Raw genomic sequence first — 23,420 nt, forward strand, 5'->3', positions numbered from 1 at the left:
CTTTTGTGGAATAGTTTGAAAAGTATTGGTATTAGTGCTTCTTTGAGAGTCTGATAGAATTCTGTGCTAAAATCAACTGACCCTGAGCTTTTTTTAGTTGGGAGATTTTTAACGACTGCTTCTATTTCCTTAGGGGTTATAGAGCTGTTTATATAGTTTAGCTGATCTTGATTTAACTTTGGTAAGTGGTATCTGTCTAGAAAATCATCCACTTTATTTAGATTTTCCAGTTTGTGGAATACAGACTATTGAGATAAGACCTGATGAGTTTTTAAATGTACTCCTTTTCTGTTGTTATGTCTCCCTTTTTATTTCTGATTTTGCTCATTTGGACACTGCCTCTGTGCCTTTTAGTTAGTTTGACTAAGGATTTGTCTATCTTGTTGATGTTCCCAAAGGGAAGAAATAAAGAAACTAAAGACTTTCTAGAATTCAATGAAAATGAAGGCACAACATACCCAAACTTATGGAACACAATGAAAACAGTGCTAAGAGGAAAGTTCATAGCACTAAGTGCCTCCGTATAGAAATTGAAGAGATCTCACAGAATCAACTTAAAAGCACACCAGAAAGCGCTATAACAAAAGGAAGCAAAAACACCCAAGAAGAGTAGATGACAGAAAACAGTCAAACTCAGGGCTGAAATCAATCAATTAGAAACAAAGAAAACAATACTAAGTGATCATTGAGTACAGAGTTGCTCAGTTTCCATGAATATGTGGGATTTCTGTTGCTTCTGTTGTTGAAGTCCATGGTGATCTGATAAGATGCAACAGGTTATTTCAATCTTCTTGTATCTTTTGAGGCTTGCTTTGTGCTTGACTGTATCATCAATTTTAGAGAAAGTTCCATGAGGTCCTCAGGTGAATATATTTTCTTTTGTTTTGGGGTGAAAGGTGCTGTAAATATGTTAGGTCCATTTGGTTCATAACATCTGTTAGTTTCATTGTTTTTCTGTTTAGTTTCTGTTTCAATGACAGTAAGAGTGGGGTATTGAAGTCCCCCACTATTATGTGAACTTTTGTAAAGTGTCTTTTATGAATGTATGTGTTCTTGTATTTGGGACATAGATGTTCAGAACTGAGGCGTCATCTTGGTAGATTTTTCCTTTAATGAGTATGAAGTGTCCTTCCCTATCTTTTTTGATTACTTGCTGGAAGTTTATTAGATACTAGAATGGCTACTCCAGCTTGTTTCTTGGATCCATTTACTTAGAAAACCTTTTTCCAGCTCTTTACTCCAGGGTAGTCTATTTTTGTTTTTGAGGTGTGATTCTTGTATGGAGCAGAACGATGGATTCTGTTTACATATCCAGTCTGTTAGCCTGTGTCTTTTTATTGGTGAATTGAGTCACTTGATGTTGAGAGATATTAATGACCAGTGATTATTAATTCCTGTTATTTTTATGGTGTTGGTGGTACATGTATGATTCTTTTCTTTTGGTTTGCCGTGAGGCAATTAATTTCTTGTGTTTTCTTGGGTATAGTTACCCTCCTTGTGTTGGAGGTTTCCTTCTGGTATCCTTTGTAAGAGTGGATTAGTAGAAAGATAATTTTAAATTATCGTGGAATTTCTTGGTTTCTCCATTTGTGGTGATTGAAAGTTCTGCTGGGTTTAGTAGTCTGGGCTGGCATCTGGGACCACATGAGGTCTGGAATACATCTGGCTTTTAGAATCTCTTTTGAGAAGTTAGGTGTAGTTCTGGTAGGTCTGCCTTTATGTGTGTGTGTATATATATATATATATATACACTCCTCTCTTCCTTGCATCTTTTTATATTCTTTCTTTATTCTGTACATTTAGTGTTTTAATTATTATGTGATGGAAGGGTTTTTTTGGTGTCAATCTGGAATACATCTGGCTTTTAGAATCTCTTTTGAGAAGTTAGGTGTAGTTCTGATAGGTCTGCCTTTATGTGTGTGTGTGTGTGTGTGTGTGTGTGTGTATATATATATATATATATATATATATATATATATATATATTCCTTTCTTCCTTGCATCTTTTTATATTCTTTCTTTATTCTGTACATTTAGTGTTTTAATTATTATGTGATGGAAGGGTTTTTTTGGTGTCAATCTGGTGTTCCGTAAGTTTCTTGTATGTTTATAGTCATCTCTTTCTTTGGGTTACAGAAGTTTTCTTCTATGATCTTGTTGAAGATATTTTCTATCTCTTTGAACCAGAAATCTTTACCTTCTTCATTTTCTATTATTCTTAGGTTTGGTCTTTTATAGTGTCCCAAATTTCCTGGATGTTTTGAGATATAAACTTTTTACATTTGGCATTTTCTTTGACCAATGAATTACTTTCTTCTACTATATTATCAGTGCCTAAAATTCTCTCTTCCATCTCTTCTATTTTGTTGGTGATGGTTGTATCTATAATTCTTTTTTCCCCTAGGTTTTCTGTCTCCAGGATTCCCTCGGTTTATGTTTTCTTTATTGCTTTTATTTTCATTTTTAGGTCTTAGACTGTTTTATTAATTTCCTTTACCTATTTAAATGTATTTCCCTGTATTTCTTTAACAGATTTGTTTCCTCTTTATGGGCTTTTACCTGTTTGATTGTATTTTCCTATATTTCTTTAAGAAAATTAGTTATATCCTCCTTAAAGGCCTTTATCATCTTGATAAAATGAGATTTAAGATTCATAGTCTTCTTTAGGTATATTAGGATATTCAGGGCTTGCTGTTCTAGGAGAGCTGGCTTTTGTTGATTATGTTCTTGCACTTGCCTTTAGCCATCTGGTTGTCTCTGGTGTTGGCTGGCTGAGTAAACCCTGGGAGTAGTAAACCTCTGAAACTGGTTGTCCTGGGTAGCAGCAGGCCTTCCAAAAAGCAGCAGAGCTTTGAGCTGGGGTATGAGGTGCAGATTCTTGATTGCAGGTGGAAATGTGGGTCAGAAGAAAAATGGAGCTCCAGTAGGTCTGGACAGAGCTCACAGCTGTTGGGCTTGCTGGGGTCCCAGCAGGCAGGTAGATTGAGGCATGGGTGTCTCACCAGGACATCCAAGGAGCAGAACTCCTGGGAGTCAGGCAGAACTGTAAGGTGGGGAATGGAGTGCCGATCTGAGATTCTTGCTACTACTTTTGAACATTAAAAGCAGAGATGTCATCAGAAGAATGGAAAATGTGGAGACACTTTAGTTCCTACCAAGGGATAAGATGTGGTTTTAGCTCTCAAAGGACCGAAAATACATAAATGGACAACTGAAATCCAAATTTTTTTCTGAGTAGGAAGGCAAAGCTTAAGCAGAGGTAAGAGAGTAGAAATCTAATCTCAGATCATGTGGGGTTTTGATTTTCCTCCAAAAAAAAAAAAAAAAAAAAACCAAACAAACAAAAAAAAACAGTTGTCACTGCTCCAAATACTTAAAAATGTGCCTTTGTAATAGAAAATGATTAATTTATAAGCCAGAGATTTACTGTATAAATAGAATACAATGTACTAAGTCATCAGAGATGTATGATAAGAAAGAAATGTAGTATTTGTATGAGTCCATTTGGCTCTTAATTTGCAATTGGTGATGAAATGGCATATTTTAATTTTATAATATTATTTTAATTTCAGAAAACTCCATCATTAAGTACCATTTATAGTCTTGTTCTAGAATGTATTTGTTTAGTCAAATTATGATCACAAAGAATCGTATCTTTTCATTAACCTAAAAATAAAAAGATATTTGCATAAACAAACTGGAAGCACAATATAATAACAAGTATATAACATCCATACAGATATACATTTAACAATTTTAAAAATATTTTTATAAATACAATTCTTAACAATGCTCCAAGTTATTTATCAGTCTCTCAAAATTCTCCCAAGAATGTCTAGGCAAGAGATATCTACATTTTCCAACAAGAATACTAGGCACTAGATTATTTCAAAACTACAAAACCACTTGTTTTTATTTCTGGAGCTCCTGTTCAGAGTAAACGAGTCAGAAGTATCTCACTTGTTTCTGTAACATCTTCTAGGTTTGCACAGTCCTCAGAGTAAAGCAAACTATCACTAATTCATCAGATAATACAAATTTAGTTTAACTACATTTTCTAACTCAAGACTAGAAGTGTGTGTGTGTGTGTGTGTGTGTGTGTGTGTGTGTGTGTGTGTGTATTCCAATTGGTAGAGTGTACACAAAGCTCTGGTTTCAAACTCCAACATCATATAAACTGGTCATAGTAGCATATGCATACTATGCTATTATTATACTATTCTATTATTATAGAATTCCAGGCACTAGGATGTAGAAGCTAGACACTCAGAACTTCAAAGTCATAGTTTGCTGCATACATACTACAGTTTGGAATACAGGAGATGCTATATCAAAAACTATAGCTCCTGGGAGGGATATTACACCCATGTGAGGTTGCCAAATCAAACCTAACATTAGTCGTGGGATGCCTCCCTCTGAGTTAGTTGGGGGACCTGAGATTCCTCAAAGCAATGCAGGCTATTGCCATTGTTCTTGATTGCCCACTATAACTTGATTATGTTGCTTAAAGACAACACATAGTTGGGTTACAAGACTTAAAGAAATCAAATGAACACTGACCTGGGATCTTTCTCCTTGTTACCTAGCTTTCATAGTACCAGAAAATTCTGTGCAGACTACTGGAGGAGAAAAGTCATCAATAATTTTATCCAGCTGTGAACTCTAATAATAAGTGGCCAGGCAAAATGCATGTATGGGTGAGATAGAGGCATCTATGTTACATTGGTAATCAATCACTATGCACTGGACTTACAGATTGCTCTACAAGAGGAAACCCATGCCTGGTACTATAAACCTGGCCAAGAACCCATTGGAAGTGCATAAACCCTAAGGGTGAACCTACTACTACTGTTAGTACCTACTACTAGTAGTAGTACCTACTACTGTTATTTTGTTAAGACACATTACAAGCTGAATCGGTACATCTGTATCCATAAATTAGTGTATCTCTTAGTCCTTATCCAAGAAGCATCTTTGTATAGTAAATAACTGTTAATACTGAGATTCACAACTGGTCAATGTTTAGAATACATGTGTCTGTGGAAAGCTCAGCCATAAATGAAACATCTGTATCGCATCTATATCACACAACTGTTTCTTTTTGAGGCCTGGTCTCTCACTGAACTGTGGCAAGTCCCCAGCCCTACCTCCACCCCATTAGCGCTAGGATGACAAATGTATGATGTCATCATTGGCTTTTAGAATGCTTTCTGGGATCAAACTCAGGTCATCATGCTTGAGAAGCAAGCACTTTACCAACCAAGCCACCTCCAGAGCCTCCTTAACAGCTATTTTATTTAAGTTGCAAAAAAGCATTTGACACGATTTGTTAGTTACCTACAGAAGAGGAAACTATATCCTCTAAAGCACTGGCTTTAAACAGAGCATGATAATTAATTTTAATTCTTTCAATTATGTCCCATTGCAGGGAGATCAGCATTTTTAGCTGGTAATAAAGAAAGGAAGACATAGGCTGGATTAGGCAAGAAAAATGAATATAACTGTAACTTTAATTATTCCAAATCCAATTTTTAATGCTGGCTCTTAAATGCTTTAACCTCCCTTTAGCCCACCACTCACCAGAGGGAGAGGAAAAGAGAGGATTGGAGGTTGAGGGGTAGACCTGTTTAGAAAGGTTCTTTGGAGCAACTCCTGTGCTGTCTGGAAATTGGCGGTTCAGTTCATGGGTTAGCAGCAACAGCTCGATTCACTTACAAACACCTCACAGAAATACTTGGTCAGCAGCAGCAGTGGTACAACCTAGCAGGAACAGCCATGGCTCAGCTGGGCTTGAATCAGCAGGAGGGAACAGGAGGGATGCCAGGAGAAGTTCTCCACTATGCCTTTTTTAGGGAAGTGAAGATCAGCCGAGACACAAGACCCACAAACGTCACACATCTAGCTCTATAAGCAAGCCAAGCTCCACCTTTGTCACTGTTGTGTTCTGTTTATACTCTTTCCAAGCATCACGTGTCTTTCGTGTGTCTTGCCTCAACACATGTCTTGCCACAGCACGTGCATCTGTCTCAGCTGACATCACTCTGACAATCAGCCCACATCTGAGGAAGTGGCACACCACTTAGCACACCACCAGAAGTTTCTTGGTGAGGTCCTCTCTATGGAGTCCCAAAAAATGTATCTCAACTCTACAGCATAAGGTAGACCAATACATGTGTGTTGTTAGCCAAGAATCCATTATATCACGTGTCCTTTCATGTGCTTGTTTTAGCAGAATATCCTTTCACCTATGTCTGCTTTAGCTAAACATTCCTCCATGAGTCTGCCTATTCTTCCACCTGTGTCCACTTCAGGAAAACACCCCTCCACATGTTTGCCCCAGCAAAACACCATCCAACTGACTTTCCAAAGAACCCTTAAATTTCCACTTCATGCAACTACTACAAAAATCCAAAATTGGGAAGAAATCTTTCAAAAAGAATCATCATCCTAAATTTCACGTTCTAACTAATACATCCTGTGATAAAAAGAGCCATTGTTCCATAGCAGGGAAATCTTGCCACTAAAACATCATGATGTTGGGGATAGGAAGAAAGTGAATATAAAGATCAAACAGACCTACCAAGGCCAAAGGAAAATGTGGAAGTGATTTTTTAAAAGGCCTTTTACAATGTTTATTATCATTACCTTAGTGTGTGTGTGCCCATGGAATTCTGAAGAGGGCATTGGATGTCCTGGAGATGGAGTTACAGGCAGTAGCAAGGCATCCAACATGGGCACTGGAAGCCAAGCTCTGGTCCACTGGAAGAGCAGCAAGTACTCTTAACAATGAACCAACTATTCAGCCCAGAAATAGTCATTTTGACGTAGACATTTTTTTCTTTTTAAATAGCAATCAAATAAATAGCATGTTGCGGGTAATATTTAATAAACGGCACCAGTCCAGGATGTTCCCAGACAGCTGCCATTTTCCTATGGCTCCAGCTCTGGACCACTGCTCTGTCTATCTAGAAACACTGATCCTGTCACCCATGAGATGCCAGTGTGGCTGGCTCTGCCAATCTACTATGCTGTCCACAATGCTTGGCTGAGCCTAAACCATCCCGCTATGACTGTGGTACCCGGTTGAAATGAGACTCTCAATGCTTAAAGATTATCTAATATTTATATATTTGGAAATGCTCAATTAACAAGGTGCCCACACAATCAGAGTTGTTACCCATCAGCTAACCTTAGATATAAATTGTTACCCAGGACTGCTCTTGATGCATCCGTAGTTCTCCATGGCTGCTACCTCTCTCCTCTTTCTTGTTAACCTCTCCTTTTCCTCTCCTTCTCTCTCTTCCTTCCTCCCACATTAGCTCCTCCTACATTAGCTCCTCCCACATTAGCTCCTCCCCAATTACCAAGCTTATTGCAAATAATGTAGCAGTAGTAGGAAATTATCCTGCTACATAGTAAATATAAACTTCAGTAACAAGAAAATAGCAAAAGCCAGTTTCTTTTTATAACAGAAAAAAAAACAGTGGTTTTCCTAATCTTTTTCATGACGATATAAAACTATCATACCATAAAAATCTGTTGACAATTCCCATTTGTCTACATTTGAATTATTTTATACACACTATCCAATTAAATGTTAAACTAATAGAGTGGAATCTTTCTGAAGTCTATACAACATCTGGATTGCTTTACCTTCAAATCAATAGATTCTCTAGGAATGTTAGGTAAGTCAAGCATTTGCCTAAACATGAGTAGGAAGGCGAAGCACACATAGGGAATGTGTTCCAAAGCAATATATTGTTTTGCATTACTATTCAATTTCTGTAGATTAAAAAAAAATGCCTTCATTGAAAGTACTGTTTTTTGAAAGTAACAAGTGAGGGGGAGAGAGAGGGAGAGGGAGAGGGAGAGAGAGAGGGAGGGAGGGAGGGAGAGAGAGAGAGAGAGAGAGAGAGAGAGAGAGAGAGAGAGAGAGAGAATGATTGACTACACCATTTACAGCTCCCAAATAGCAAATAGAAGAGACTTAAGAGGCAAATAATGACAATCCTTTAAAAATGGTTTTCTGTTTTCAAAATGCTAAAGATAGACATATTGAAGAAAAACCCGAGGCTGGAACTGAAGCACTAGGAACACAGCGGAGAGAACAAGGTGAGCTTAAAAGGCTCTTGTCACCGTCATGTCTGATTTAGCCAGGGTCTTGCAGAGAAATGAAAGCAGTGGATGTACTTGCAAGAAGGGCGAGTTAGGAGCACAGTTTCTCACCATCCACACTGGCCACCAATCTAACCCCATATTTCCTTCATTTCCTCCACTCTGTGTGCCTCAACACAGAGCTGGGCATTCCGATCACCGTGCCAATTGGTGAACGCACAGCAGGTAGAAATGACTCTTGCACATCAAAATTCTTGGGCTTGTCAAGTTACATACTTTTACCCTTTCAAAGATTGGTGTGGGTGGTTTTTTTTTTTTTTTTGGCCCCTTAAAGTAGAAATATGATCTTAGTATTAGTGACTTAACATCTCTTTTGCTAACATTTGAGTGCTGCGATCTAAAAGTACTGCGGCACATACTGGCTGGTACGCAGTTCCCTAATGCGGCTTTTCATGGAAAGGCAGTCAGTTTAGATGAGAATCCCTTTTCCTTTATGCAGCAGAGTAAGGGGTGGCTAGGGCAACAAAGACTCTAGAAATTCCCTGTCGAAAGTAAGAATGCACTCCAAAATACATTGTTGAACCTTGCTCACTTTTTTAGTTCAGGAATGTTATGTCCCTGGGTTTCTGAGAAAAGCCGAAGTATGTTTGTGGTGGTGCAGAGCGTAAGATTCGCTGAGTAAAGTTGACAGCGTAGAAAAACAGCATTCTCACCCTGCTGCCTCAGTACTGGGACTGTAGCTGGCTCGGCTTTAGTAGATGTTGGCACCAAGCTGTAGTTTTTAACAATATGAGCTTCTAAACGCTGACTTGGAAATCTGGTAACAGGAATTTTAAGTTAGATTTTTTTTTTTTTTTAAATAGACATTCCAATGGAGAATAGTCTTACCTGGGAATGGTGCTGAAGAAATAAGATAAAGTCCTAAGTATTCTTCTTTCCATGGATGTGATGCTCTCTCTCAAGCACCAGGACGTCTGCCTCTAACATCAAAGAAGAAACGGATTGCTCTCTGCTCCTGGCCAGCAGGCCTAGGTCCATCTGGGTAAGGGGCTGGCACTGAGTTGTCAGTCAGTAAATAGTTTTGAATAAGTGAATGGGCATCTGATAAACAAATACCCTGACCAGATACGATTTATAATACAAATTCTGGAGATTAGGGACTCTCTAGGAATTAGAACAAATGAAACTGGAATCTAGCCCAACAGCCTGCCCATTGTTTCCTTTCTTGTTTAAAGTCTTCATTAAAAGTTTCAGTCACTCAACACCCCAAGCAGACAGAGTCGTGAATACTGAAACATATGACACTGCAAAGAATTTGAATGTTTAGGCTATTTACAAATTAATAAGTTACTAGGTTAAATGATTAGGTTACCTAAAGTTTTCATAGAGATAAAAAATATAGGTGTGAATTAATCATCAATGAGGAATGGATACAATTATTAATGAAAATGCAAAATCTGGGGGAGGTCTCTGATCAATTTTCCCATCAACATTTCATGTTCTAAGCCATGTGACCTACACTAATTAGGGCCACTGCGTCACAGGAAGTAAATCTGCCACTTTCTTTAGCAGTGATGTTGGACATAAGGAATAAATGACCAGGGCTACAGTTATGTGTTAATAAAGAGAATTAGACTGTTTTTCCTGAATGCAGAACTATCCACATTAGATATTTGGCTTCTTCTTTCTTGGTTCTCTTCTCAGTAATTTGTTATTTAAGATCTTACCCAGAGTAGTGTGTCCACTTCACTCATGTATTATTTTTTATTTTACTGAAAATGAACCACAAATTTATTTTAAAGCAATGTTTTGGTACATGTATAATTTTAACCATTTATTAAAGATAAAAAAATTTACATACTAATGAGATGGGTGTGATTATTTATTTTTTACACAAAGATTTAAATCTTGGCTGAATATTTAATACTGTGGAACATGGTTTTTTTATTCTGCATTTTTCATAATTGATTTGGTTTGTGTTTTTAAATATTTTTTTTTCATGCAGTATTTTCTGATCACCATTTTTCTCCCCAATTCCTTCCAGATCCTCCTCACTTTCCCAGCCTTCCAACTCGGTGCCTATTTTACCTCTTAAAGAAAAAAAAAACACAAGAACAAGTAAATAAATGTTAAAAACAAAACAAAAACAAACAGAATAAGACAAAGAAAAAATGCAAGAAACATATACTTATGCAGACACACACGTAACACATAAAAAACACAAAATCATGTATAAGCAAAAGCCCAGAAAGGTGAAAAAAATTATAGTGTTTCAAACAAAATACTATGAGATAAAAATCTTCAAAAGCATTCTTAAGTTCAATTCATGTTGGTTATCCACTGCTAGAGAGAAGGCCTCACTGTAAATGTGGTTTGTATACCCAGTTAAGAACAGGGGCTCATGTCCATGTCACCTCTGAGCACTGGAACTACATCTGACTTGGAACTGTACAGGTCCTGTGCATTCTGCCAGTCTCTATGAGTTCATAGGCGTGTCAGTACCTTCGTGTCTGAAAGGCCTTCTTTCCCTGGTGTCTCCCATCCTACCTGGCTCTTACTATCTGTCCACTTCCTCTTCTGCAGCGCTCCATAAGCCTTGCAGGAGGAGGTTGATGAAGATAGACCATTTAGGACAGAATGTTCTAAGGTGTGTCTCACTCTCTGTACCTTCCCCAGTTGTGAGTCTCTGCCTGTCTTCCCATCTGCTGCAGGAGGAAGCTTCTCTGATGATGGCTGAACTAGCCACTATAGGTATAGCAGAATGTCATAAGGAGACACTTTATTCCTATGCTCTCTTATCAGAACAATAGTATTTTGTTTTCCTTTGGGTTCTTGTTCTATTCAGTCTCGGGTTGTTGGCCACCTAAGGAGTGTCAGACATAGGCTCCCTTTCATGTAGTGAGCCTTAAATCCTATCAGAAAGTGATTGGTTGCTCCCACAATACCACTAATAGACCATTGTATCATTCAGACATGACGTGTGTGTGTGTGTGTGTGTGTGTGTGTGTTTCCATATGATGTTATCTTTTCAAGATCTATGAAGAGTTGTTTAGGTGACTGAATTATAGATTGTTTTTGGTAGGACAGCCATTTTCCCAGCAATGATCCTAGCAAGCCATAAGTATAGGAGATCTTTCCATATTGTACTATTTCTTCAAATTCTTTCTTCCATGTCCCAAAATATTTATTATATAAGTCTTTCACTTGCTTGGTTAAAGTTCCCCAAAGCTATCTTAATTTTTATGAGACTATTGTGAAAGGTGATGTCTTCCTGATTACTTTCTCAGTCCATTTTTTACTTATATATAGAAAGGAACACATACTTTTATTAGGCACCTTATTCACAAGTATAATGGCCAACACTGCAAAATATCCCCTGGTATCACTAGATTCTCTGTCTACTTTTTAAAAATAAAATGTATTTTGTCAGAGAGCCTTGTCAACATGAAAAAAATAACGAAGGGGAAGCGATCGGGAACTCAAGAGGAAGGGTAGTGGTTTGAATAATAAAGTACGGGAAGGGTCACTGAAGGGGACTCTGAGATTAGAGTCCTATAAGGTAAGCCTGTTAACCATGCAGTCAGCCAGAGGATGAATACATCAGGAAGATGGGACAGATTTGTAGAGGCACAAATTCATCTGCTCTATGTTGATGATGCTGTAAGGAAGCAAGCCCGAGACCGCATAGAGATGGTTTGAGAAGAGTTCTATAAATAGATCAGGAGCTGAAGGTCGATGATGGTTGAGTTGCCTGTGTGGTCCTGATGAGCCCTTGCACGGACTTGAGCTTTGACTCTGAGCAGTGTATACCACTGCTAGAGAGTACAGCACTTGTTCCAAGTTACAGTCAAAGAGTGATCAGTCTCTCTCTGTGTGCAACAGGTTTCACATGCTCCCCAACCACTGAGCCTCACATTCCTCTCAAGGCACTAGGTGAGTTAAAGCTTAACCCAGAACAAGCAAGTCACTTAGCAGCACGTAGACTCCTTTCTACAACGTGAAGTGTGCTGATAACACATTAAGAAATGAGAAGGAAGCAACTTCCTCTTGAAGTACTTTGACAAAGAGCAAGCCCAGATTAGAATTCTCCTCCTCTCTCCTCTGTCTTCTGTCTGAAGGGAACCAAGGGATTTGCTCTGTATTTATAGGATGGGAGAGCGGTGGAGATTACCTTATTACAAAAATGTTCAACAGGTTTTGACTCACCAAAGTAAAAGTGACTGTTAGCAGGAAGGCATGCATGTTCAAGTGTTTAAAATGAGATATCCAGGGGTCTCAGAGGGAGAATATGGTGGAGCCATTCTCTCGGTCTCTTTTGCTCAACACGCCATTGGCAAGTGTCAATTTTTGAGTGTCTCTCCTCCAATATAATTTCATGTTTCTGATCATAGAAATAGTTTGGTTGTTCCTATCACTTGATGTATTATTCATGGCTAAAACATGATACTTCAGACTGAAAGGCTTAAACAGAAAAAAAAAGTATTTCTCATTGTTTTGGAGGGTGAAAGTATTTCTCATTGTTTTGGAGGGTAAAAGGCCAAACTGAAGAAGCTAGCAGCAGGTTTGGCTTCTCTTGAGGCTTCCTCCACTGTGTCTAATCTCGCCAATCCTGTGTCTTTGTGTCCAAGTCTCTTCTAATAATTATGTCCTACGTTATCTTGAATCAGAGATTCCCGTGACAGCTTTGCTTTGACTTAGTTGCCAGGTTAGCTGCCATGTTAGTGCAACTTTGCTCTGACAAATAACAAATCAACAAGTAGAAAATCAGCTTAAGGAGGGAAGATTTCATTAGGCTCCTATGATTTCAGAGGTTACAGCCAGAGTTAGATGGCTTCATTGTTTTGGAGTCTGTGGTGAGGCAGACAGGTCATCACAGTGAAGGGACACAGTGGACTAGGCTTGCTCAACTGATGGCAGCTGGGAAGCAGATAGCAAGACAAGAGACCAGGGATGTGATACATTCCAAAGGCATGCGACCAGTGACATCATATCCTCCAACCAGGTCCCACACCCACCCTCCTCAATAATGGCATCATATTATAAATCTGTTATCGAATTAATCCATTGGTTAGATCGGAAACATGTGGCATGCTTGGATTGTCTCTAATTCATAAAATACCCATCACTTCTCAGTGATTGTTATCATTGAACTGGGAACCATACCTTCAACATCACAAGCATTTAGGATGGACATTTTACAACCAATCTGCACAACCAACATATATTGTTTATATAAAGCTTTAGCAATTTGATTCGAGACAGAGTATGCCACGTAAGAATGGAAATTCAGATGGTGAAACTATATTTTTTAGAAGAAAACCATCGCATGATGGTTATAACATCAAGTTATAGATATGAAATGGAGGTGGGATATGATGAAAAGACTGGGTTCTTCATTAGCCAGATGCATTGATTCCTAACCTGTGTGGTTTGAGCACAGTTTGTAGCCTTCCATCACATCATAGCCCAAGTCTGTTTTTCATATATTAAACTTGACATAGAACTTTAAAAACAAATAAACAGATTCTTAGCCTCCTCCAAAATCACAGAAATGCAAATATCTCCAAAGCTTCATTAGCTAAAACATATTTATGTTGGAGCTTGTAGTCTCTGCGGCATTTCTATCTCCAATCTGATGAAGTAAATCACCATTTGTACTTCACAAAGGTTTTGATACATAGAATCCTAATTTGCAAAGATTAATTTTGCATTAATAAAAAATTAATTAATTCTGCTGATAAAGTTAATTGCTAGTCTGTTCATGGAAGCTTTACCAGTCTCTGATGGGAGGGAACACAGCACTGAATTCGCACAATGTTTTTCAGAAAATGTAAAAATGTAATTTGATGTGCTAATTATTTATCCAATCAATTAAAACCCAGATTTTACTGTGCACTATATTAAACTGAAATATTCACTGATTCTTATTTCAGTGTTGTATTGGATAGCCAGCTGTTTCAGTTTAAACAAACCATAAAACTTAACGAAAAAAGTTCTACTGCTGTGGATTTAATGGACTAATTTTTTTGACTCAAACAGAAATGTGAGGGGATTTTTTTTGCCTGATTTTAGGACTAGATGTAGACACCGCACCCACAAATGTCTATGTCATTTATCACTTCTGAGTTCCAGTTCTTCTTTGTCTTCAGTAGTATCATGCTATTCTTTTATGCCAAAGTGGGATAAAAGTGGGGTTGGAAATGAGATCTTGACACAAGAAATATGACAGTAGAATTTTTAGGGCTCTATTTACAATAACAGAAAAGAAAAACATAAATATAGAAGAATAAATCTGACACAGTTCCCATGTCTGTAGATGGTTGCTTACATTGGCCAGGATGAAAAATAGAGGGATACAATTATATCCTGTGGTGTGGAAAGATGACAGATAAAGTTTGGGCCATATCAAATTGATGGTGTCTCATAATTTGAGCTCCCTCTAGACTTCAGCAAGGGGTTAGCAATACCACCATCTTTCATTAGCAGACATACCAGGATCTACTGCATCATATAACACAAAGCCCTTTTCTTCATAGGATAGCACTTGAGAGAAAGCTGTAAAGTCAAAGAAACCCATTGCAATTATTTGGAAGCTCAAGGGATCCCTGAATGTCCCTAGCTATACCAAGACTACATCATAAAAGTAATAACTGATCTACCTTGAAATATGTGTTACTCTTTGAAAGTAAAAGTTTCAAGGGCTTCCTTTTAGATTTGATACATTCCAGGATTGCTGTGCATAGCAAGCAAACACACGAGAATGTTTATTAAATGCATGTGAGTTACTAGGAATCAAACCCAGGTCTTTGTACATGCTAGGCCAGTTTCCTACCATTCAGGTACACACCTGGCTCTTTAATTCCAAATAAAGAAGGAATTGTTTTCTAATATAATTATTGTTAATCTGAAATAAAAATTGAATAGAAAATTTTGTGGTTTTCTAACAATCCTAATGACATTCATATCATTCAACAGGTCAAACAATGTTAATTAAGCAATAACGTAATCCGTTATTGTTTGTACTAAAAAATTAAAAATAATTTAAAAGCATCGACGGCATATATCATAAACATTTCATTTCCAAATTGTAGCAGAATTAAAGCAGTTTAGCTGTTCTTCAAAATAGCTGTAAAGTATTTGTCAGGGAAAACAAAAACATACATTAAACTTTTTGACATTGGCATTATGGGCACTGACTAGATCTCTGCTTGACCTTCAGAGCATACTTAGACAATACTACAATTATATTCTCAGGAGGGTCACCTGCTAGTCAGTTAAGACAGCTGATACCAGCCTAAGAAGACATCGTCAGTGTTGATCGAATGTGTGTTGTATTCACAGCTGACACTATCAGGAATCATAAACAGTGCTGGGACAGAAATCCTGACACCACTGTGACAATTTAAAAACTCGCCTTTTAACAACTGACCTCACACATTTACAGTGTAACCCAAAGATCAACGAATGCCCCTGGAACTGTTTACCTTACCAATGAAAGGAGACCACTGAAATGAATGCTTCCTTTTTTAGATTTACCTTACTTCCTGTTTATTTGTGAATAATTTAACATTTGAGTACTTACAAACTAGTGTATTGGTAAATAGATATAGCAAGATAACAATTGATTAGCAGCAGTTCATGACAAATATTTGTGAAAGGGTCAACTTGTTTACTAACAATGGACTAGTCAAACGGCGCACTTGTCGTTGCAAGGGTTATGTACTAAGTTCTTTGGTTGAGACTCAGAAGTTAAATACAATGGCTAGTGATTAAGAGCCATAAACTGTATCTTTTAAACTACACTACTAAAATATTATTTTTAAAATATGATTTTTTACCTTTTTTTTTAAAAAAAAGATTTCCATTCTATATGGAATGAGTTTCTATGAATATCTCCTTCCCACTCTATCCCACAAATACATGATTCTTAAAGGCTGAAAATCTGTACTTCTGTGACTCCTCTTTAAGGGGTCAGAAATAAAAATAGCCAATACAATATGATGAATATTAAGACACATATGATAATTAAATAAATAAAGTTGTGTATAAGAAATCTTGTCATTCCCTTTACTGATTTTCAGTACTGAGGGACATATCAGGCACTTGGCAAGACATAGTTACCTTGTTTGTTTATCATTGAAAAATTGGAAGAAAAAAAACACCTAAAATATCATAAAAATATCAAACTTAATCACATTAGTATCAATTCTAATTGATACTAATTTTTTTTACCAATACTAATTTTTTAAAATATTGATACTAGTTTTTTTTACTAAAGTAAAACAAAAAAAAACCCCAAAAGTACAAATAACTTTCACTTCCTGCTTAGTAGGCACCAGGATCTTTTCTTAACATTTTATTCTTAACTCTAGTATATTTCAGACTACTAAGGGTGAGACCACTAGTGGCCTAGAGAGATCCAATACCGTCCCTATCACCACATTAACTAGAGCAGGAGCAGGATTCGATTCCAAGTAATTTGGCTCTAGAACAACAATACTCTTGGCCATAATGAAAATGTTGAGGGCATTAATTTACAAGCGGACTCAGGAGAACCTAGAAACTATTATATCTGCCATCTGCATGTTATTCATTCCAATTCTGAACTAAATACACCCTTTTCAATAATTTTTAGTTTAACCACTTCACCTACATACAGATGAAACACGAAATGTGTTTTTGAAAGAATCCTAGGGAAAATTAAGACTATGAAGAGTAAAATAAGAGAAAATCAAAATAATATTTTGATTTGAGTAGAAGAAATAACCAAGGACTAACTGAATGTTTTATTTCATATCTAAAAACATTAATATGTAACAGTGGGGAAATGTCCTATAAAAAAGTAAGACACATACACACACACACACACACGTATCTGTATTTACATATTTATAATCTTAAAACCAGCAACAAGATTGGCTCTATTTTGAGGTGGTACCTAAATACACATACATGTACATACATGCACAAACACGCACACACACACACACACACACACACACTAAAATGAAAGCTGTGTCCTGTAAGTTTGATTTTAGGTGAACTTTGGTTTGAGAATCATACATTTCCTTGAAGCTAAATCGATTGGTTGGAACTGTGAGGAAAAAAATATGGAGGCAATTTCTGTCTTTAAAGGTCGTATATCATATTAGGAAAGATAAATACATACAAATACTATTAGAAAGAATGCAAAGAAAGGAATAAAGAAAGTTTCTTAATGCTGATTAAATAGAAAACAACATAGAATTCTAGTTTTGACTGGTTGCCAGTCTCACTTTGGTAAGTCATTTAAAACTGCCATTTAAAGCTGTATCTATATTAGAATCTTCTGAGAAGTGAAAACCCAAGACCTGGTCATAAAGAGGAACCCCTGCATTACAGCCCAGACCATCTCACCAAAACACTGTGCTTGCAACAACAACAATAAAAGAGAGAACAACTATCATTAAAGAGCTCAGAGACTTAGTCGCCTCCCTCCCTTGGCAGCTCTGATGCCTATGAACCACAACACTGACCAGCAAGGCAAGATATCACTAAGGGTACAATAGTGTCGCTCATGTCTTGACAGAAACCAAAAGCTGTCTGGCTGGAAGTGTCCACTCGACAGAAGGAAAATCATATCCTGTACTATAAACCTAGCTAACTACCCAAGGGTTGGCTGGGAAGTCATAGATGTTAAATGAGAACTTACTATGGCCACTGTATTAAACCCACGTCATTCCTAACTGCGTTCTAAATGCGTATCCTTATACCTACAGATAAGGGTATACCTCATCCTTCATCAAAGACGCTTCTCTCTGCAGCAAGTGCAGACCATTAAAAACAGCTACAACCACCATGACTGGCAAATCGGGTAATAAGGGACAGAAAGGAGGTGGCACAGGAGTCTATGGAAGACCGCCGCCATTTCCAGAAAAGCCATGGATTCCCGTCTCCATCATTAGCCTTCTCCTCCCTTATGTATTATTCATATTCCACAGTTAAATCCTCAACAGACTGCAGAGGTAGGCTGAGTTGTGAGCATACTGAGGTCCCTAGGTCTTTATTCTTTGGCCATTGAATACAAGCTCTTTCTTTTCTCATCAGAAACAAAAAAAAACCAAAACCAATAATACCACTACAAATAAAAATACAGAAAACAAGTGATCAGGTAGTACCCAGCCCCAGCTCATCCATCTACAGCACAGCTACACCCAAGGCTCCCAGAACAGCAAGAAAGAAGAAAGCAAAAGATTGTAAGAACCAGAATTCTAGGAATCTGCTACCAGATTGCATCTCTAAGAAATGACAGGGAAGCCTCATCCATGATAACCCAATGCAATGACAACCTTAACAAGACCTGAACAAGGGCAAAACCAACAGATATGTTAATGTCAGAGGAGGATATCCACAGGCCTCACTGCTAAACAAAGAACCAAGGAGAGCCGAGGGTGGGAGAATTTGTCTTCCACCGGATTAGCCTCCTAATTGGTTATATATTATTGTAGTATCAAGAAAGTATTCGTGAATCCCCCAAAACCAGTCAGAAGCCAATCTGATGCAATCACACTAGGGTCAAAAGAGCTACCTCGGGCTCATCCCCCTACCCCCAACCCCACCCCCACCCGCCGACCTGCAGGATGATTTTGCTGGAGAAGAGCCCTGAACACTCATCTGGGCAAGGATTTATAGAAAGCACCAAGTAAGGGATGAGTGATTCTAGCCTGACAAGCATCTAATTGGTGAGCTACTGTGGCTTTTAGCATAATTGGCTGGTTCTGAGAATCAAACCACAAACTTAACTGTTGATTTCTTCTTAATTGGTGGTTGTTAGGCAGGGATGGGCTTGTAACCTGGAGGTGCAAATTTGTTGGGAGAAATAACCTGGAGACTGGTGTTAGATGTAGGTTTGTTGGGAGAGATTCATCTGGAAATGCAGATCTTAGGTTACCCTAGGAACTGAAGCTAGGCTCCGGTTTTGTTGGGGGGTAACTTGGAAACTAAAGCTAGGTACCAGCCTTGAGTTTAAACTTAGGTCAGTGTCTTAGTCAGGGTTTCTATTCCTGCACAAAATATCATGACCAAGAAGCAAATTGGGCAGGAAAGGGTTTATTCAGTTTACACTTCCACATTGCTGTCCATCACCAAAGGAAGTCAGGACCGGAACTCACACAGGGCAGGATCTTGGAGGCAGGAGCTGATGCAGAGGCCATGGAGGGGTGCTGCTTACTGGCTTGTTTCTCATGGCTTGCTCAGCCTGCTTTCTTATAGAACCCAGGACCACCAGCCCAGGGATGGCACCACCCACAATGCCCCCCCACCCTTGATCACTAATTAAGAAAATGCCTTACAGTTGGATCTCAGTGAATCATTTCCTCAGGGAGGCTCCTTCTCTGTGATAACTCCAGCTTAAGTCAAGTTGACACACAAAACCAGTCAGTACAGTCTGATTCTCTAAGATGGAGTCTCAACCCAAAACTTGGTTTTTCACTACTAACTGATTATGCCTGAAATCCTATATATACAGCAACATAAATGATCTCAGCTAGTTGAGGGGGTTGGGGGTGTCTGTGGGGTGTGTGTGTATGTGTGTGTGTGTGTGTGTTCGTGTATGTATGGTGTATATGTGTGGGGTGTGTGTATATATGTGTGTTGAGAGTGTATGTGTGTGTGGTATGTGTGTATATGTGGTATGTGTGTATGTGTAGTGTGTGTGTATGTGTGTGGTGTATGTGTTTGTATATGTGTGTGTGTGTGTGATATGTGGGGTATGTGTGGGGTGTGGGTGTTGAGTTGTATGTGTGTGATGTGGGGGGTATGTGTGTTGAGTGTGTATGTGTGTGTTAAGTGTGTATATGTGTATGTGTGGTGTGTGTGTGACAATGACAAAGAAAAAGAAGCATTAATTTGAGAGTGACTGAGGTGGCAGCATGAGAGGAAGAAGGGGAAATAATGTAATTATGTGTTTTTATCCATTTAATATAATATATATAACTATATTCTGCATGTTAGTAAATTAAATATGTTTTGTGTTCTTTTAAGGGGGAAGGGTCACATAGGATAACCTAGTTCAAAACAAACATGGTTGAAGTTAGCAATCCAAGTAGAGCTCACCGATGTTTTAAAATAGGTGGAGCATGGAAGTATTATATTTAATATTAAAATAATAAAATACTACATTTAAAGAAGCAAAGAAAGCAGATGGAAGAGGAAAATACTCTAATTCAGACTAGAAGAGTTTAAATATAGATATCCCAAGATGAAAAAGTGCCAAGGTATACAAACAGGTTATTCAAGAAAGATCTAAAAATTGTCTTTGCCAGTATATTTATTGGAATTAAAGTTAATCATTTTTATCACTAGGAAATATCTCAGTAAGATTTTTAACATCTCTAAATATATCTGAATTTAAGAAATATAACACTGCCATCATTTCCCCTTAGTGACAATTCATTAGTGGCAATTGTTTATTTAATTATTAATCTAGAAAACAAAAGATTATTAACATGATGAAATTCAGTATAGTGGACCAAATTTATAAAATGATTTGATTTTGTCCAGTATGATAAGCTCTATGCTCACTCTGTAAACACCCAAGGGGAAAACATAAAAGCAGTATTTAGAGAAATATAGTTACAGGTTTTTAAATATCTCATTTAATAAAAGGCTGAAACAAAAGCCCTGTTTTTGTAAGCCAAGTTTTGTAAACATTTCTAAGATTTGGCAAACAGTAAGAACAGATCAATACTTGAAAAACCTCACTGTGTGTCAGTTTGCTCTTCATCTTAGAAGTTATAATTAATTAATTAGAATGCTTACTATAGCCATCTTTTACAAAATTTTATATAAAAATCTTTTTCTCTATAACAAATAAGTCAAAGAAGCTCCCAAGTGTTTCACCTGAGGGAATGACTCCTGTGCCCGTGGACTGTTGAGCGGCCTCTTCCACTAAGTCTAACCGCAGTACTTGACAACGTTAGTCTGACATTTTGCTGTGACCAGGAGGGATAAATAAAGTCCATGCTGAAATAATGAACGCAACCCGTGACCTTTCTAAAAGCAGTGAGAACCATGGAAGCACGCTGGAGATCCCTACCCGACCTTGTGAATGACAGAGTAAATCTGGGACACATGATGATGTTGGCTCTAACTCAGCTTCCCCGCCTGCTGCTTTGTGCCACCAACTTGAAAACAGCATTCGGGAAAGACATTTGTGAGTAGGCGAAGCGGATGTAAACGCAAATGCGGGAACGGTATATGTGACCTTTCAGAAGAGGTGCGTTGAAACATCCACAAGCTGTATATTGACTGAGAGGATTAATTTTCTACACCACATTTCATCAAAATTGCCTACCAACTGTGATTAGCACGGCAAGAAAGCAGTTCTGGCTGCTTGTAAAGCTGCTTTTAAGGGATTTCTGTCTGTACAAGGTATTAATCTGTTTTAGCAGACTAGAGCCAAAAATTCTGGTCTGTTTGGATCTCTGTCTGCTACCACAGATTGCAGTGTTGTAAAAACAGCTGGTTATCAATATCATCACCAGATCCAGAAGTGTTGAACTTTTCGCACATTTGATCACTCTTTGGAGAGTGTTTTCCAGAAGTGGAAAAATGGGAAAGTCTTCAGGCAATAGTAAATCATTTAAAGTAGGCTATGCTGTAACAGCAATAGTTCACTTTCTATTGCTATGAGGAAACACCATAACTAAAAGCAACTTGAGAGGAAAGAGTTTATTTCATCTTACACTTCCAGGTAATGATCCATCAGTCAGGGAAGTCGGGGCAGGGTCTCAGGGCAGGAACTGAAGCAGAGGCTATGGAGGAACGCTGTTCTCCATGGCTTACGCAGCTTTGAGCATGTACAACCTGCTCGTTCATGGCTGGTACTTCCACATCAGTTATCAATCAAAAAAGTTCTCCACAGCCTTGCCTACAGACCAATTTGTATCAAGTTGACAAAAACCAACCAGCCCATGATGTGGGTGGGATTATGTTCTAGTTTTATTCTTTGCTGCTGTGACCAAGACCATGACCAAAAGAAACTTAGGGGAGAAAAGAATTTATTTCAGCTTACAAGTAGTGGTAGTCTGATTAAGGATGACCCTCATAGGCTCATATATTTTAATCTTGTTCCATTGGTGGAACTGCTTGGGCAGGATTAGGAGGTGTGGCCTCATTGGAGGAGGTATCATGGCGGGGGGTGGGGGTGGGGAGTGGACTTTAGGGTTTCAAAAGCCAATGCCATTCCTAATTAGCCTCTCTCTCTCTCTGCTTTGTGGTAGTCTTGACATGTCAGCCACTGCTCCAGTGCTATGCTTGCATGCCTGCTACCATGCTGCCCATCATGAAAGTCATGGATTCCCTCTCTGAAGCTATGATCCATGCAGCAACACCTCTGACCAAGGATCTCATTTCATAGCCAAAGCAATACAGCATGAATGATGAAATGCTCCTGGCAGGCTGGACCAAAGACTGGCTTATATACTCAGCCACCTTTCTTGTACAGTTCAGAACTACAGACCTTGAGATAGTACAGCTCACAGTGGGCTGGGCCCTCTCACATTGACTAACAATAAAGGCAATCTTAGTAGGATGCTCACAGGCCAATCTGGTCTAGGCAGTTCCTCAGCTCTCTAGGCTGTGTCAAGTTGACCGTTAAAGCCAACCAGAACAAATGAATAAAAGCTGCAGAATAAAAATGAAGAGATGTGTACTTCTCTATTGGCTCTAAAAACTCTTATAAAGTTATATGATATGCCCTTTGGTCTCAGCTTCTCTACCTGAAGAAAGAGTGCCTAAATCATCTGTAGTCCCTTTGCCTCCAACATTCTAAAGTTTTCAAAGAACATCATGCACTACTCCTTTAATTTTGGCTCAGTAAATCACCTAGCTTTAGAAGACATCAATGCAAACATCTAATACATGTTCACGAGAGAGGGAACTCTTTAAAGCTCAGAGATAATGGAACCAAATTACTTAGTGTAACTCGTGATGTGCGCACAAATCAAGATATTGTATCATCTCTCCGATTGCTCATCATTTAGAGACAAAAAAAGCTGCCAGGCTTGGTGGTACATGCCTATACTCCCATTTATTTGGAAGGTATGAAACAGAAAGTTGGAAAATTCAGGATCACAAGAGGCTATAGATTGAGTTCAATGGAATCTTAGACTCAGACTCAACCCAAAATCTGTAAAGAAGTACAGGGTTATAGCTCAGTGGTCAAGCTTTTGCCAAGCATATGGAAAGTCTTGGGTTCAAATCCAAGTGCTTCCAGTGACAGATAGATAGATAGATAGATAGATAGATAGATAGAGTAAAATTAAA

At 38.2% G+C, this 23,420-nt stretch overlaps 1 long non-coding RNA gene across 1 annotated transcript in view; it reads right to left on the reverse strand.

The window, feature by feature from the left end:
- The window catches only part of LOC143434394 (uncharacterized), a 35,134-nt gene extending 14,012 nt beyond the window's left edge, over nucleotides 1–21,122 (reverse strand). Inside the window, exon 1 of the long non-coding RNA XR_013103866.1 lies at nucleotides 20,994–21,122. This is a non-coding gene — a long non-coding RNA (uncharacterized LOC143434394). The remainder of the gene's footprint in view (nucleotides 1–20,993) is intronic.
- Nucleotides 21,123–23,420: the final 2,298 nt, after the last annotated feature.

The sequence above is a fragment of the Arvicanthis niloticus genome, chromosome 14 (genome assembly GCF_011762505.2).
Source record: "Arvicanthis niloticus isolate mArvNil1 chromosome 14, mArvNil1.pat.X, whole genome shotgun sequence".
NCBI classification, from domain to species: domain Eukaryota; kingdom Metazoa; phylum Chordata; class Mammalia; order Rodentia; family Muridae; genus Arvicanthis; species Arvicanthis niloticus.